Here is a 16,123-nt window from a genome sequence, read left to right on the forward strand (position 1 = left end):
AAAATAATATATGTGACATAAAATATACAATTTTAATAGACATAACATGTTAGGATATGTGCTTGTATAAGTAGATGTATACATACCATATAAAATATATAGAAAATGTGAACATGCATATACATTGTAATATACTATGTGTACTATAGAAAATATAAAATACATGTTATGTATGCATAATAATGTATAATATATGACATGCAATACATAAATAGATGCAGTATAGAAAAATACGTACCTCATCACTCCATATACAAGAATAAACTAAAAATAAATTAGATTTAAATGTATGAGAATGAAACCATCAATTCGTAGAACAAAATATATGCAGTAAAGATTTTGACATTGCTCTGAATAACATATATCTCCTGGGCTAAGGAAATAAACACAAACACACACACACACACACACACACACACACACAAACTGGAGACCATCAAATTAAAAACTTTTGCATGGCAAAGGAAACCATCCACAAAATGTAAAGACAACAACTGAATTTCAGCAGATAGTCACCATAATATCCAATAAGAGATTATCATTCAAATAGATAAAGAGCTCATATAACTCAACACCCAAACAACAAAGAATCCAATTAAGAAATGGGCCAAAGAACTTAACAGCTATACAAAGAACTTAACAGACATACAGGTGGATAATAGACATATGAAAGATGCTCCAAGTCACGAATCATGAGAAAAACTGCAAATCAAAATCACAATGTAAAATCAACTCACACCTGTCAGAATGGCTGCAACACAGAATGATTCAACAACCAGGAAATGTTGGCCAGGATGTGAAGAAAAGGGAATCCTGCTGTGCTGTAGCTGAGGTGGGAAACTGGTGCAGGCGCTATGGAAAACAATTCTGAGGTTCCTCAAAACATTAAAAATAGAACTGGATTATTACCCAGCAATTCCCCTTCTGGGTATTTATCGGAAGAAATCCAAAACATGAATATCAAAGACATATGCACCCATATGTCTACTGCAGCTCTATTTACAACAGGCCCGATATGGTAGCAACGTAGTTCCCATTCAATAGACAACTGGATCAAAACAAGAAAAACATCGTCAACAACAACAACAAACAACCACAGGTGGCACATATATGAAATGGAACACAACTCGGCCAGAAAAAAAATGTTACCATTTGTGACAACATGGATGGACTTAGAGGGTATTATTCTAAGGAATATCTCAAACAGAGAAAGACAAATACCATGTGATCTCACTTGTATGTGGACTCTCAAGAAACAATAATAAAATGGAAACAGATGGATAGGTACAGAGAACAAAATGATGGTTGCCAGAAGGGAGGGGGCTGGGGCCTGGGTGAATCAGGTAAAGGCTTTAAGATGTACAAAATGCTGATTACAAAACAGTCACGAGGATGTGAAGTACAGCATAGGGAATCTACTCAATAATGCTCTAACAACTACGTATAGTGCCAGGCAGGTACTAGCGAAAACAGGGTGATCACATCATAAATTATATAAAGGTTTCACACTATGTAGTTCACCTGAAACTAATATAAAATAATGCTGAATGTCAGCTGTCAATGAAACATGACAAAAAACCATGCTCTGAGATTTGGCTGGTTCTGCGGGAAAGATAATTTTTACATAGCAAAGCAGAAAATGTTGACGTCAGCCGCAGCACACTCAGAGCCCACGGACACAATTCCTTTTTCTAAGACATCATTCATATAGCAAAGGAACAAATCAGACTTCCACACATTTCCTTTTCGTCTCTGATTCCATATGTGCCTTCGTCAGTCTTCAAGCATCAAGTACCACCTAACCACTCGCAGGGACCCTCTCCCATTAGATCCAACCCGAGTCTTTGTAGTAATGCGTAGAGTCTTCTTCCTCACTGCTAGAGTCCGAGAAGTTCTCCACCGGCCAGTCTTTGCAAACAGAAAGATGAGCAATACATTTATTAGAAAGAGTGTCTGTCTCCCCCATTCGGCCTCCTCCAATTGAGGATACGAGAAGACACAGAGCATCACCCTCATCTTCCCTGCAGGTTCTCAGACCATCCCGGGACTCTGTGAGGTCAGAGCCCTTCAACGAGGCATTGGTCAGAGATGCCAACCTTCCAATCAGTGATACGTGGAAGGAATCACCTTCTTGGTCCCACTGGCCCACAATTGCTCTCCCCTCCAAACTCATCAACCTGCAATTGCAGCTGTTATATACAAACTTGAGTGTGGCTCCTGTGACTGCACAACTCGATATTTATCTTCTTTTAATTCATTAAGTTAATAAATGATCAAGTGAAATAAATTGAAAGTGGCACCGCTGGCCACTGGCTCCCCAAACGGATTGGCCAAAGCAAGAACTGAAAGATGTGGAAGGTGTCTTCTCCCCTCCCCAGATTGTTCCTGCAGAGTTGTTCACAGATCTGAACTGATCATTCACTCATAGGAATTCAAGGACTCATGTGAATGTGCCAGGTGCTTCTGCAGACTCTGGGGACACTCAAACAGTAAGGTGACCACCAGCTATTAAAGGATTCGCAGCAGGGGGCCCGACTGCAAGCTGAGAAGACCAGCAGGGCTGGTACCCCTCTGCTAGGTGGAATCAGAGTAATGGTCTGAGTAGGGGCCACTTTGCTGTCCTCAGGAATCCCCTCTTCATCCACCTGAACACTGGATTAGAGCTGCAGGAAGTTAGTGGCAAAGACCCCTAAGAGGGTGAATGACTTGTACTGTGAAAACTACACAGAATTGCTGCAACAGTTAAAAAGGACACAAAATTTGAATGATGCGCTGTGTTCCTGGCTTGGAAGGCTTAGCATCGTTACCATTCCCATACAACTCAAAGGGATCTGCGAGTCAGTGCAACTCCTATGAAAAGCTCAATGCCATTTCTACAGAGACAGAAAAAACAACTCAAAAAATGGTTATGGAACTACAAAGAATGCCTGTAGCCAAAAGCATCTTGAGAAGGAAGAACAAAGATAGAAGCTCCATACTTTCTGGCTTCAAAACACATGGCAATGCTACAGGAATCTACAGAAAACAGTATGCTGCTGGTATAAAGGCAGACACATTGTTCTGTGGAACAGAAGACAAAATTCTCAAACACACATATATGACCAAATGATTTTCAAGAACGGTGCCAATATCACTCCATGGAAGAAAGGAAATCTCTTCAGCAATCAACACAATGGAAAAGCACCCACAGAATAGGAGAAAACGCTTGGAAACCTCATCTATGAAAAAGAGCTAATATCCAAATATGTATGACACGCCAAAACTTCATTATGAAGAAAAAAAGGAAAGGACCCGATTGAAGAAGGGGAAAACACTGAAAAAAAAGAAATTTATACACAGAAGACATATAAGTGACCAACAGACCTTTGAAAACATGCTCGACAGCACAAAGCACCAAGGAAATAAGAATCAAAAGGACAGTGGACTACTGCCCACCCGCGTTACACTGTATTAGTCAGAAGAAAACACTTCAGTACGTAGAGGCCAGTTTCTATCATCGTATCCCCAGTTCTCATGGCCACCAAAAAGCTGACATTACAGTGTCTCTGCATTTGAAAGCCAGCAAGAAAGCCCCTATTTTGTCATGTTCTCTACTTTTTGTCACCAAATGAGGAATTCTAGAATACGTACCACCGACAGTGTCCACTGGAGTGTCCTGAAATGATAGAAAATATTACAAGGATCAGATCATGTGGGTTGTGTTTGCACAGGTCTTTGGTTTCCTTAATGACAATAGAAAACCAATGGGAACACTGGTGGCTCAAGGGAACCAAAAACAAGAAATCAAGCAAAAGTACTCATGTCAAAAGCCATGAACTTTTGCTGCAGGAAGTATCTCACACAGGCATATTGGGTTGCCAGTTACACAGTTGTATTCCAAAACAAACAAGCAAACAAACAAAAAATGCTGCATAGGGAAAAGATCACTCCCATATATTCTGTTACTAATGCTGCCATTGTTGAGTGCATATTCAAAACAAGTATCAGTTGGTAACAAATTCACACTCAACATTCTCCTCAGCCAGAAGATTTGTCTGTATTATTGGGAATGGACTTGCTAACATTTTCAATCTTCGTTGGACTGAGTGTATTAAAGGGGATTTCTGTCTCAGAGGGTGGAAAACAAGCTTACGGTGATAGGTTTCATGTCCTCATTGCAATCATCAGGAAGTTCATCTTCCTCTGGGATGACGGGGAGAGCTACAAGAGTGAACACAGAGTGAATGTGTCATCGGTGATACTACTCAAACCTACTCAGGGAGATGAGCTTGATGTGGACGTGAGAGAGACTGTGTGGCTATGGGTTTTTCATATCTATGGGCTGAACATGTGCCGTGCTGAACTCCTTGGTGGAAGAAGCAAGGCCAAGGAGAGGCGAGGAAAGAAGTGAGACATGGGGCCTTTGGTGTCTAGCTAAATAGAATGTAATTAATTTGAAATACTCTTAAAACCGGTAGACAAATAAATGCATGTTGTGTTTCAGTGTGAGATTTTCATGAATTTTTCTGCGCATTTTAAAACACAACACAGTCATCCTTTTTCCTGAAATGTTACAAGACCATTTCAGTTTTCCATGAATTCATATATGCTGTCCTCTCTTCATCATCTCTATTATTGGATTTTCTTAACTTTTTGACAGTGATGAGAAAGAAATGCTATTTACGCTGCTTTTCATAATTTGTGACTATATAGGTCTGGAGCATGGATTATATGTACAACGCTACGGACTCGTCACTACTATCTAGATCCAATCTTTTTCATCATATCCACCTCAGTTCCCTTTAACAAATCACTCTACTTTCTCCCTCCTTCCAACCATTGTTATCTCTCCTTGTCTCTCAACTGTGAATCTGCCTGTTGCAGGGACCTCATGTAAGTGGAATCACACATTATTTGTCTTTCTGTGTCTGCCTGGTGTTACTAAGCACAATATTTTTTAAATGTCCTTTCATGTTGCAGCATATTTCAAAGTTCAATTCCCGTTCACGACTGAACGACAGTCCACTCTGGGTATATATATCAGACTGTATTTATCCACTCATCACTTGATGGACTTTGGAAAAGTTTGCAACTGTTGGCTGTTGTGAAGCATGTCGCTATGACATCCGTGTGCTGATATCCTGGGATCCTCCCACAGTGACACCTAATCTTATGATCTTCGCCCAACATATAGAATATCCCCGCAGCAGACGTAAACCTTAACTGAACTGTGCACATTTAATCAATAAAACATTGGTGTCATTGCAATGACTGTAACAAACGTATCACAGGAAGGTGAGGTATTATGAATACGGGGCACTGGCTTGGTGGGCTGTGGGAACGTTGTGTATCGTCTTGTCAACTCCTTTGTGAATCCCAACCTGTTCTCAACAAGGTGTATCCATGTTTCCAAATCTGGAGACATTGTATTCCGGAGGGATCTATTCAGCAAAAGGTAAACACTCAGCTAATGTGAGCATTAGCTCAGGACATTGTTTACTATTCAACGTGAACGATATTTTGAGTTGTCAATGCATCTTGACTTCATAGTTACAGCAGTACTAATTTCGTGAAGATACTTAAATTTGCAGGCATAAAAGAAGAACGTGGCTTAGCATTTTTATAGTTTTCTGTTAAAACTGGGACACAAAATTCTTAATTCTGAATTAACCTAATGAGCATAGATCCGCAATACCTTCTGCAGGGTCCCTGTGAGGGTAGAACTTGAGGCGTGGCCGCTCACGCACTCTTCTTTCCCATCTCTGGCTGGAAACTGATGAGTGGGTTCTGTTTATGGGAAGACATCTTCCCTCATCATCGCTGCTACTTCCTGAGAAATACACAACAATAGATAGAGCCTGTGACATCTTAGTGGCAGGAGACCATAGGTACATTAGGAATAATTTATTCACACTACCAACTATTGTTCCCTTCATTCACCAGCTAGCTGAGCATGTGACCCAGTAGACTTAAAGATGGACCTAGATATATCTTGTAGTTTGCTGAGCAACCAAATCCCCAACACGCAGGTTTTGTAGGAAAAATCTTGAATGAGCTGAGGCATTATAGAAACGTAACAAAACACAGAGACTACGCCTAGTACACTGAGTTCCAATCGTTTACAGAAGTTGCACGTATCTGAAAGATATGGAGACCGCACTTGGACTCAGTGCCCCATTTTGAAGTGAGAAAATGTGAAGAGGACCTCCTTGTTAGTATTATGTGATGAGTCTAAACAAAATTAAATACCGGTGAAGCCTCCAGGCAAATAAAAGACTGGTATTGTGTAATTGCTCTGACTTTCCAATCATTGAATGGCTGCAAGAATGAGCTAGACACTTGTAGAGGTTAAGTTCAGATAGGATACTTGGATGGGTCCACTGAAAGGGCACATGGGAGGTGACTTTTCACCCTCTATCTGGGTGTGATGCTTTACAGCTCATGGAGAGTATCTGTTATCATCTCTTGCGATGCCCACACCAGCGCCACCTCAAGGGAGGCAAGTTAGGGTCGTGACCCATATTTTACACTGGAGGGCGTAGAAACCTCGCGTGAGTAAGCAACTGTCCCTGACTCACAACACTGCTATGTGATAGATCGGGTACCACTATTTGGTTGCTGTCCTGGGCATAGAGATCAGAGACCCTGAGACAACTGAGATCATGCCTGGGACCCCTGAACAACATCAACCTTCAAGTCTCCATGCCCCAAGGTTTCTGCAAGGGAGAGATGATGCCCGGGAGCAGGTGGTGCAGCCATGAGGAGTCCAAATCCACAACACAGCCCTGCCTTCCACGTTTCAGTCCATGACCCAAATACAACAATTTTCTCCACACCAAGACCCTCTGAAAGTCAAGGGGAGAACACAATGGTGGCTCTCTGCCCCTAATGACGTCACACACTCAGCTATTTCTCACCCTGTGTCCCCTCACCAGAAAACCACCCTGAGTGACGCGCAGTCTGAGGGCCTCCCACGCCAGTAAAGAAGATTCTGCCATATGAGAACCAACTCCCATATGACGGCTTTGCCAAAAATAGCTTCCGTTTCATTCACCTACTCTGATGAGCAATTCATGTACCTGACCCGGGAAAGCGGCCTTCTGCCCTGGTGCATTGGTAATTCATAATTCAATGTATTAAGGCCAAACCTCCACTGTCTGCTGACGACTGATGTGAGCACCCTTCTGCACGTGCAGTGACTGCATGTGTTCTGAGTGTCCACATCCCTGCCGAAGACTTCCCTCACCTCAACACAGGATCCAACTGCCCCTTCATCCCTCCAGAGCTAAGAGGCAAGAAACAATTCCCCATGTCCTCTGAGAGAGACACTTCATTAGTCACAGCTTGTGACCTGACCCCAGACCCTCCTAATCTTTCATCCATGTTTATCCCACCCACTCATCGACTGGGTCGCGGCTACCACTCTCCAGGCCAGAAGGCACCCGGAGACACAGGGACCCTGTGTACCTCAACCCATGCCTTCCCACTATGAAAGTCAAATGGGAATATTAAATGTGAACCCATTGTGGAAACAGTATTGAAGTTCCTCAAAATATTGCAAATAGATGCACTAATCGCACTTCTGTTTATCCATCCCAAGCAATTGAAATCAGGATCTCCAGGAGGTAACTGCATGGCCCTGATCACTGCTGCTTTGCTCATAAAAACCCATATCAAGAACCAGCCCTACTGTCAATGGACAGAGGAAAGCATAACGAAAATACATTTAATGCAATATTATTCACCTTGAGAAAGAAGGGAATCCTGCCATTTGAAGCATCTTGAGTCAACCTATTCTATGTGAGACAAGCCATTCTCAGAAATAAACAAAGTGAAATACTTTATGATTCCATTGAAATGAGTATGTAAACTAGTCCAACTCATAGAAACAGAACGTACAATGTCCTTGCCGAGAGTGGGGTGGGTATATGGAGTTACTGTGAATGGGCGTACAGTTTCGGCAATGAGAGATGAAGAACATGTAGAGATGGCCTGTACAACTATGTACATCTAGGGAACTCTACTGTACTATATACTTAAAACGTTCAGAGGTTGGACTTCATGTTGAGTATGTAAAGCACATTAAAAAAAATAAGTGAAAAAGGATAAAAAGGAAACAAACTAAAGAAAGAATAAAAAGAGTGAGAGTGAGAGAGTGGGGTAGGGAAAGTGAGGTAGAAGGAATCACATAGAATGAAAGAAGCAATCAAAACAGAAAGTCATGAAGGAAGGAGTCAGTAAAGTACAAAGGGTCTGGTTGTGCCACAGGCAGATAATGAAGAAATGAAGACCACAGAACAGGAGGGAGCTCCACTCTCCGGGTTGTAAAGAAGATGTTGATACAGTGTTTGCTCCAGCAACATGATAGTGTCCTATCGAATCCCCATCCAAGAAACAGCAAAACAACATCTCAAGTGTGGGCAAGGCTGGACACAGGGATACATGTCATACTCCTTCTCCTGCCCTTGAAACCTCCACCTGAGCACCACGTGACCTGGGTGCCTTGCCTGTGTCTCCCTCTGCTACTCTGAATTGTTGTCATCGTTATGTCCTGGAAAAGCTCTCAGAGCTTACTAACACATCTATCCCACTCGGTGGCACTTGATTAACTCTTGAAGCCCAGCTGTTGGTGATAATCGTTTTAACATGTCACCCTACACATCAGGGTTCCCTTCAGCACAAGGGGTAAACTATCATGGAGATTGAAGGAGACTGCTAGGATAAACTTTTCCCTAGTAGGAAGTTCCAGGGGTAAACAAGTGACATTTTATATTCAAGCTGTCTCATTCTTTTCGGCTTGTAGTCAAAATATTGAAACCTAAATGATAATCAAATTTTCCTAAAATACATCTTAATCAGAGTAGTCCTGCTCCAAACAACACTCAAAATTAGTTTATATATATTGCCTTAAAGTACATCCGTTGACTTGAATTTTTCCAAAGCCCTTCCAAAGAAACCATGACCAATTTTCTCCCCGAGTGTTCTAGAGGGATACGAGTGGCCGTGTCCCGTCACTTCAATGATTTTCTCTTTCCCTGACTTACAATGCACAACCTCTCTCATCCTCACAGGAAGGGGATTCGGTGCCACCCAGGTGCTGCGTCCTGATGATGACGTCTTTGTTCCCTTTCAATGTACAATGTTTCTTGCCTCCATGCAATAATCATAGATGGCATGAGTAATGGGAGGTAGATTTTCGACATGAAAATGGCATTGTGTATTCTTAGCAAGAGTCTGGCAAGTGAACTGTTAGATATCTATCAGAAAGTCACAGTGAACTGTCCCCAACACTAACTGGAGGCAACTCCTAACTCACATTCCTCCAGAACTGGTTGTGGTGTGGAGCTACACTAGGGGCCACCTGCAATAGGACGGAGTCCTGCCCAGTACTCAGCTGTGTTTCGCGGAGGAGTCCATCTCAAGCATTTGAGAGAAATGTGTTGTGTGTGAAGGAAGTGCCAGCAGTGACACATCATGTGCATTCGAAATGCCTCAGAGGTACTAAAAGGTGACAGTCATAATTGAATGAAACTGGCATTGACACAGGGATAGGAGTTCTGATCCGAGTTTGTCACTTTAGAACCCAGCGGGCACTGTCCTGTGTGGCGATGGGTTTTTCTAGGTTAATTGCCATCTACATGGCATACAGTGGGTGACCACATTTATCTTATTGTGATGAATACATACACCCATAGGTATCCGCTCATGATGCCATGAGATAGGAATGTATTTGTGTGAGCTCTCTTTTTTTAAATTAAAGTTTATTGGGGTGACAATGGCTAGTGAAATGGAAATTTTTATTGAGAAAGTGAGCACCAACAGTTGTGGAATTTACACGAATATTAATCTCAGGAAACACTCATCCCACAAAAATTTTACCAGACACACACACACACACACACACACACACACACAAAAAAAAACAAACAAACAAACAAAAAAAAAACTATAACTCTCATGGAAACACATAGAGACAGTCACTCCCACAACCGCACATTGGACAACCAAAGTGGAACTGGACAACTTGGAAACACTTCAGTACCTAGAGGCCAGTTTCTATCATCGTATCCCCAGTTCTCATGGCCACCAAAAAGCTGACATTACAGTGCCTCAGCATTTTAAAGCCAGCAAGAAAGCCCCTATTTTGTCATGTTCTCCACTTTTTGTCACCAAATGAGGAATTCTAGAATACGTACCACAGACTGTGTCCACTGGACTGTCCTGAAATGATAGAAAATATGACAAGGATCAGATCATGTGGGTTGTGTTTGCACAGGTCTTTGGTTTCCTTAATAACAATAGAAAACCAATGGGAACAGTGGTGGCTCAAGGGAACTCAAAACAAGAAATCAAGCAAAAGTACTCATGTCAAAAGCCATGAACTTTTGCTGCAGGAAGTATCTCACACAGGCATATTGTGTTGCCAGTTACACAGTTGTATTCCAAAGCAAACAAACAAACAAACAAAAATGCTACATAGGAAAAAGGTCACTCCCATATATTCTGTTACTAATGCTGCCATCGTTGAGTGCATATTCAAAACAAGTATCAGTTGGTAACAAATTCACACTCAACATTCTCCTCAGCCAGAAGATTGTCTGTATTATTTTGGAATGGACATGCCAACGTTTTCAATCTTAGTTTGATTGAGAGTATTAAAGAGGATTTCTGTCTCAGAGGGTGGAAAACAAGCTTACCGTGATAGGTTTGATGTCCTCATTGCAATCATCAGGAAGTTCATCTTCCTCTGGGATGTCGGGGAGAACTACAAGAACACAGAGTAAATGTGTCATCAGTTATACTACTCAAACCTACTCAGGGAGATGAGCTTGATGTGGACGTGAGAGAGACTGTGTGGCTATGGGTTTTTAATTAATTACGAGCTGAACATGTGCCGTGCTGAACTCCTTGGTGGAAGAAGCAAGGCCAAGGAGAGGCGAGGATAGAAGTGAAACATGGGGTCTTTGGTGTCTAGCTAAATAGAATGTAATTAATTTGAAATACTCTTAAAACCGGTAGACAAATAAATGCATGTTGTGTTTCAGTGAGAGATTTTCATGAATTTTTCTGCGCATTTTAAAACACAACACAGTCATCCTTTTTCCTGAAATGTTACAAGACCATTTCAGTTTTCCATGAATTCATATATGCTGTCCTCTCTTCATCATCTCTATTATTGGATTTTCTTAACTTTTTGACAGTGATGAGAAAGAAATGCTATTTACGCTGCTTTTCATAATTTGTGACTATATAGGTCTGGAGCATGGATTATATGTACAACGCTACGGACTCGTCACTACTATCTAGATCCAATCTTTTTCATCATATCCACCTCAGTTCCCTTTAACAAATCACTCTACTTTCTCCCTCCTTCCAACCATTGTTATCTCTCCTTGTCTCTCAACTGTGAATCTGCCTGTTGCAGGGACCTCATGTAAGTGGAATCACACATTATTTGTCTTTCTGTGTCTGCCTGGTGTTACTAAGCACAATATTTTTTAAATGTCCTTTCATGTTGCAGCATATTTCAAAGTTCAATTCCCGTTCACGACTGAACGACAGTCCACTCTGGGTATATATATCAGACTGTATTTATCCACTCATCACTTGATGGACTTTGGAAAAGTTTGCAACTGTTGGCTGTTGTGAAGCATGTCGCTATGACATCCGTGTGCTGATATCCTGGGATCCTCCCACAGTGACACCTAATCTTATGATCTTCGCCCAACATATAGAATATCCCCGCAGCAGACGTAAACCTTAACTGAACTGTGCACATTTAATCAATAAAACATTGGTGTCATTGCAATGACTGTAACAAACGTATCACAGGAAGGTGAGGTATTATGAATACGGGGCACTGGCTTGGTGGGCTGTGGGAACGTTGTGTATCGTCTTGTCAACTCCTTTGTGAATCCCAACCTGTTCTCAACAAGGTGTATCCATGTTTCCAAACCTGGAGACATTGTATTCCGGAGGGATCTATTCAGCAAAAGGTAAACACTCAGCTAATGTGAGCATTAGCTCAGGACATTGTTTACTATTCAACGTGAATGATATTTTGAGTTGTCAATGCATCTTGACTTCATAGTTACAGCAGTACTAATTTCGTGAAGATACTTAAATTTGTAGGCATAAAAGAAGAACGTGGCTTAGCATTTTTATAGTTTTCTGTTAAAACTGGGACACAAAATTCTTAATTCTGAATTAACCTAATGAGCATAGATCCGCAATACCTTCTGCAGGGTCCCTGTCAGGGTAGTACTTGAGGCGTGGCCGCTCACGCACTCTTCTTTCCCATCTCTGGCTGGAAACTGATGAGTGGGTTCTGTTTATGGGAAGACAACTTCCCTCAGCATGGCTGCTACTTCCTGAGAAATACACAACAATAGATAGAGCCTGTGACATCTTAGTGGCAGGAGACCATAGGTACATTAGGAATAATTTATTCACACTACCAACTATTGTTCCCTTCATTCACCAGCTAGCTGAGCATGTGACCCAGTAGACTTAAAGATGGACCTAGATATATCTTGTAGTTTGCTGAGCAACCAAATCCCCAACACACAGGTTTTGTAGGAAAAATCTTGAATGAGCTGAGGCATTATAGAAACGTAACAAAACACAGAGACTACGCCTAGTACACTGAGTTCCAATCGTTTACAGAAGTTGCACGTATCTGAAAGATATGGAGACCGCACTTGGACTCAGTGCCCCATTTTGAAGTGAGAAAATGTGAAGAGGACCTCCTTGTTAGTATTATGTGATGAGTCTAAACAAAATTAAATACCGGTGAAGCCTCCAGGCAAATAAAAGACTGGTGTTGTGTAATTGCTCTGACTTTCCAATCATTGAATGGCTGCAAGAATGAGCTAGACACTTGTAGAGGTTAAGTTCAGATAGGATACTTGGATGGCTCCACTGAAAGGGCACATGGGAGGTGACTTTTCACCCTCTATCTGGGTGTGATGCTTTACAGCTCATGGAGAGTATCTGTTATCATCTCTTGCGATGCCCACACCAGCGCCACCTCAAGGGAGGCAAGTTAGGGTCGTGACCCATATTTTACACTGGAGGGCGTAGAAACCTCGCGTGAGTAAGCAACTGTCCCTGACTCACAACACTGCTATGTGATAGATCGGGTACCACTATTTGGTTGATGTCCTGGCATAGTGATCAGAGACCCTGAGACAACTGAGATCATGCCTGGGACCCCTGAACAACATCAACCTTCAAGTCTCCATGCCCCAAGGTTTCTGCAAGGGAGAGATGATGCCCGGGAGCAGGTGGTGCAGCCATGAGGAGTCCAAATCCACAACACAGCCCCGCCTTCCACGTTTCAGTCCATGACCCAAATACAACAATTTTCTCCACACCAAGACCCTCTGAAAGTCAAGGGGAGAACACAATGGTGGCTCTCTGCCCCTAATGACGTCACACACTCAGCTATTTCTCACCCTGTGTCCCCTCACCAGAAAACCACCCTGAGTGACGAGCAGTCTGAGGGCCTCCCACGCCAATAAAGAACATTCTGCCATATGAGAACCAACTCCCATATGACGGCTTTGCCAAAAATAGCTTCCATTTAATTCACCTACTCTGATGAGCAATTCATGTATCTGACCCGGGAAAGCGGCCTTCTGCCCTGGTGCATTGGTAATTCATAATTCAATGTATTAAGGCCAAACCTCCACTATCTGCTGACGACTGATGTGAGCACCCTTCTGCACGTGCAGTGACTGCATGGGTTCTGAGTGTCCACATCCCTGCCGAAGACTTCCCTCACCTCAACACAGGATCCAACTGCCCCTTCATCCCTCCAGAGCTAAGAGGCAAGAAACAATTCCCCATGTCCACTGAGAGAGACACTTCATTAGTCACAGCTTGTGACCTGACCCCAGACCCTCCTAATCTTTCATCCATGTTCATCCCACCCACTCATCGACTGGGTCGCGGCTACCACTCTCCAGGCCAGAAGGCACCCGGAGACACAGGGACCCTGTGTACCTCAACCCATGCCTTCCCACTATGAAAGTCAAATGGGAATATTAAATGTGAACCCATTGTGGAAACAGTATTGAAGTTCCTCAAAATATTGCAAATAGATGCACTAATCGCACTTCTGTTTATCCATCCCAAGCAATTGAAATCAGGATCTCCAGGAGGTAACTGCATGGCCCTGATCACTGCTGCTTTGCTCATAAAAACCCATATCAAGAACCAGCCCTACTGTCAATGGACAGAGGAAAGCATAACGAAAATACATTTAATGCAATGTAATTCACCTTGAAAAAGAAGGGAATCCTGCCATTGGAAGTATCTTGAATCAACCTATTCTATGTGAGACAAGCCATTCTCAGAAATAAACAAATTGAAATACTTTATGATTCCATTGAAATGAGTATGTAAACTAGTCCAACTCATAGAAACAGAACGTACAATGTCCTTGCCGAGAGTGGGGTGGGTATATGGAGTTACTGTGAATGGGCGTACAGTTTCGGCAATGAGAGATGAAGAACATGTAGAGATGGCCTGTACAACTATGTACATATAGGGAACTCTACTGTAGTATATACTTCGGAACGTTCAGAGGTTGGACTTCATGTTGAGTATGTAAAGCACATTAAAAAAAATAAGTGAAAAAGGACAAAAAGGAAACAAACTAAAGAAAGAATAAAAAGAGTGAGAGTGAGAGAGTGGGATAGGGAAAGTGAGGTAGAAGGAATCACATAGAATGAAAGAAGCAATCAAAACAGAAAGTCGTGAAGGAAGGAGTCAGTAAAGTACAAAGGGTCTGGTTGTGCCACAGGCAGATAATGAAGAGCACAGAACAGGAGGGAGCTCCACTCTCCGGGTTGTAAAGAAGATGTTGATACAGTGTTTGCTCCAGCAACATGATAGTGTCCTATCGAATCCCCATCCAAGAAACAGCAAAACAACATCTCAAGTGTGGGCAAGGCAGGACACAGGGATACATGTCATACTCCTTCTCCTGACCTTGAAACCTCCACCTGAGCACCACGTGACCTGGGTGCCTTGCCCGTGTCCTCCTCTGCTACTCTGAATTGTTGTCATCGTTATGTCCTGGAAAAGCTCTCAGAGCTTCCTAACACATCTATCCCACTCGGTGGCTCTTGATTAAGTCTTGAGGCCCAGCTGTTGGTGATAATCGTGTAAACATGTCATCCTACATCAGGGTTCCCTTCAGCACAAGGGGTAAACTATCATGGAGATTGAAGGAGACTGCTAGGATAAACTTTTCCCTAGTAGGAAGTTCCAGGGGTAAACAAGTGACATTTTATATTCAAGCTGTCTCATTCTTTTCGGCTTGTAGGCAAAAGACTGAAACCTAAATGATAATCAAATTTTCCTAAAATTCGTCTTAATCAGAGTAGTCCTGCTACAAACAACACTCAAACTTAATTTGTCTCAACATATATATATATATATATATATATATATATATATATATATATATATATATATATATGTACGTATCCTTAAAATTCATCCGTTGACTTGATTTTTCCCAAAGCCCTTCCAAAGAAACCATGACCAATTTTCTCCCCGAGTGTTCTAGAGGGATACGAGTGGCCATGCCTTGTCACTTCAATGATTTTCTCTTTCCCTGCCTTGCAATGCACAACCTCTCTCGTCCTCACAGGAAGGGGATTCGGTGCCACCCAGGTGCTGCGTCCTGATGATGACCTCTTGGTTCTTTTTCAATGTACAATGTTTCTTGCCTACATGCGATAATCATAGATGGCATGAGTAATGGGAGGTAGATTTCCGACATGAAAATGGCATTGTGTATTCTTAGCAAGAGTCTGGCAAGTGAACTGTTAGATATCTATCAGAAAGTCACAGTGATTTGTCCCCAACACTAACTGGAGGCAACTCTTAACTCACATTCCTCCAGAACTGGTTGTGGTGTGGAGCTACACTAGGGGCGACCTGCAATAGGACGGAGTCCTGCCCAGTACATCAAATTTTGAGTTGTCAATGCATCTATACTTTTAGAGTTACAAACGTACCGATTAAATCACAGCATCTCAATTTGCGCACAGAAAAAATAATGCGAATTAACATCTGTATAGTTTCCTCATAAAAAATGGGACACTGAATAATTCCTCTTGAATTCACT

The sequence above is a fragment of the Rhinolophus hipposideros genome, assembly GCF_964194185.1.
Source record: "Rhinolophus hipposideros genome assembly, contig: SUPER_9_unloc_5, whole genome shotgun sequence".
Classification (NCBI taxonomy): Eukaryota; Metazoa; Chordata; class Mammalia; order Chiroptera; family Rhinolophidae; genus Rhinolophus; species Rhinolophus hipposideros.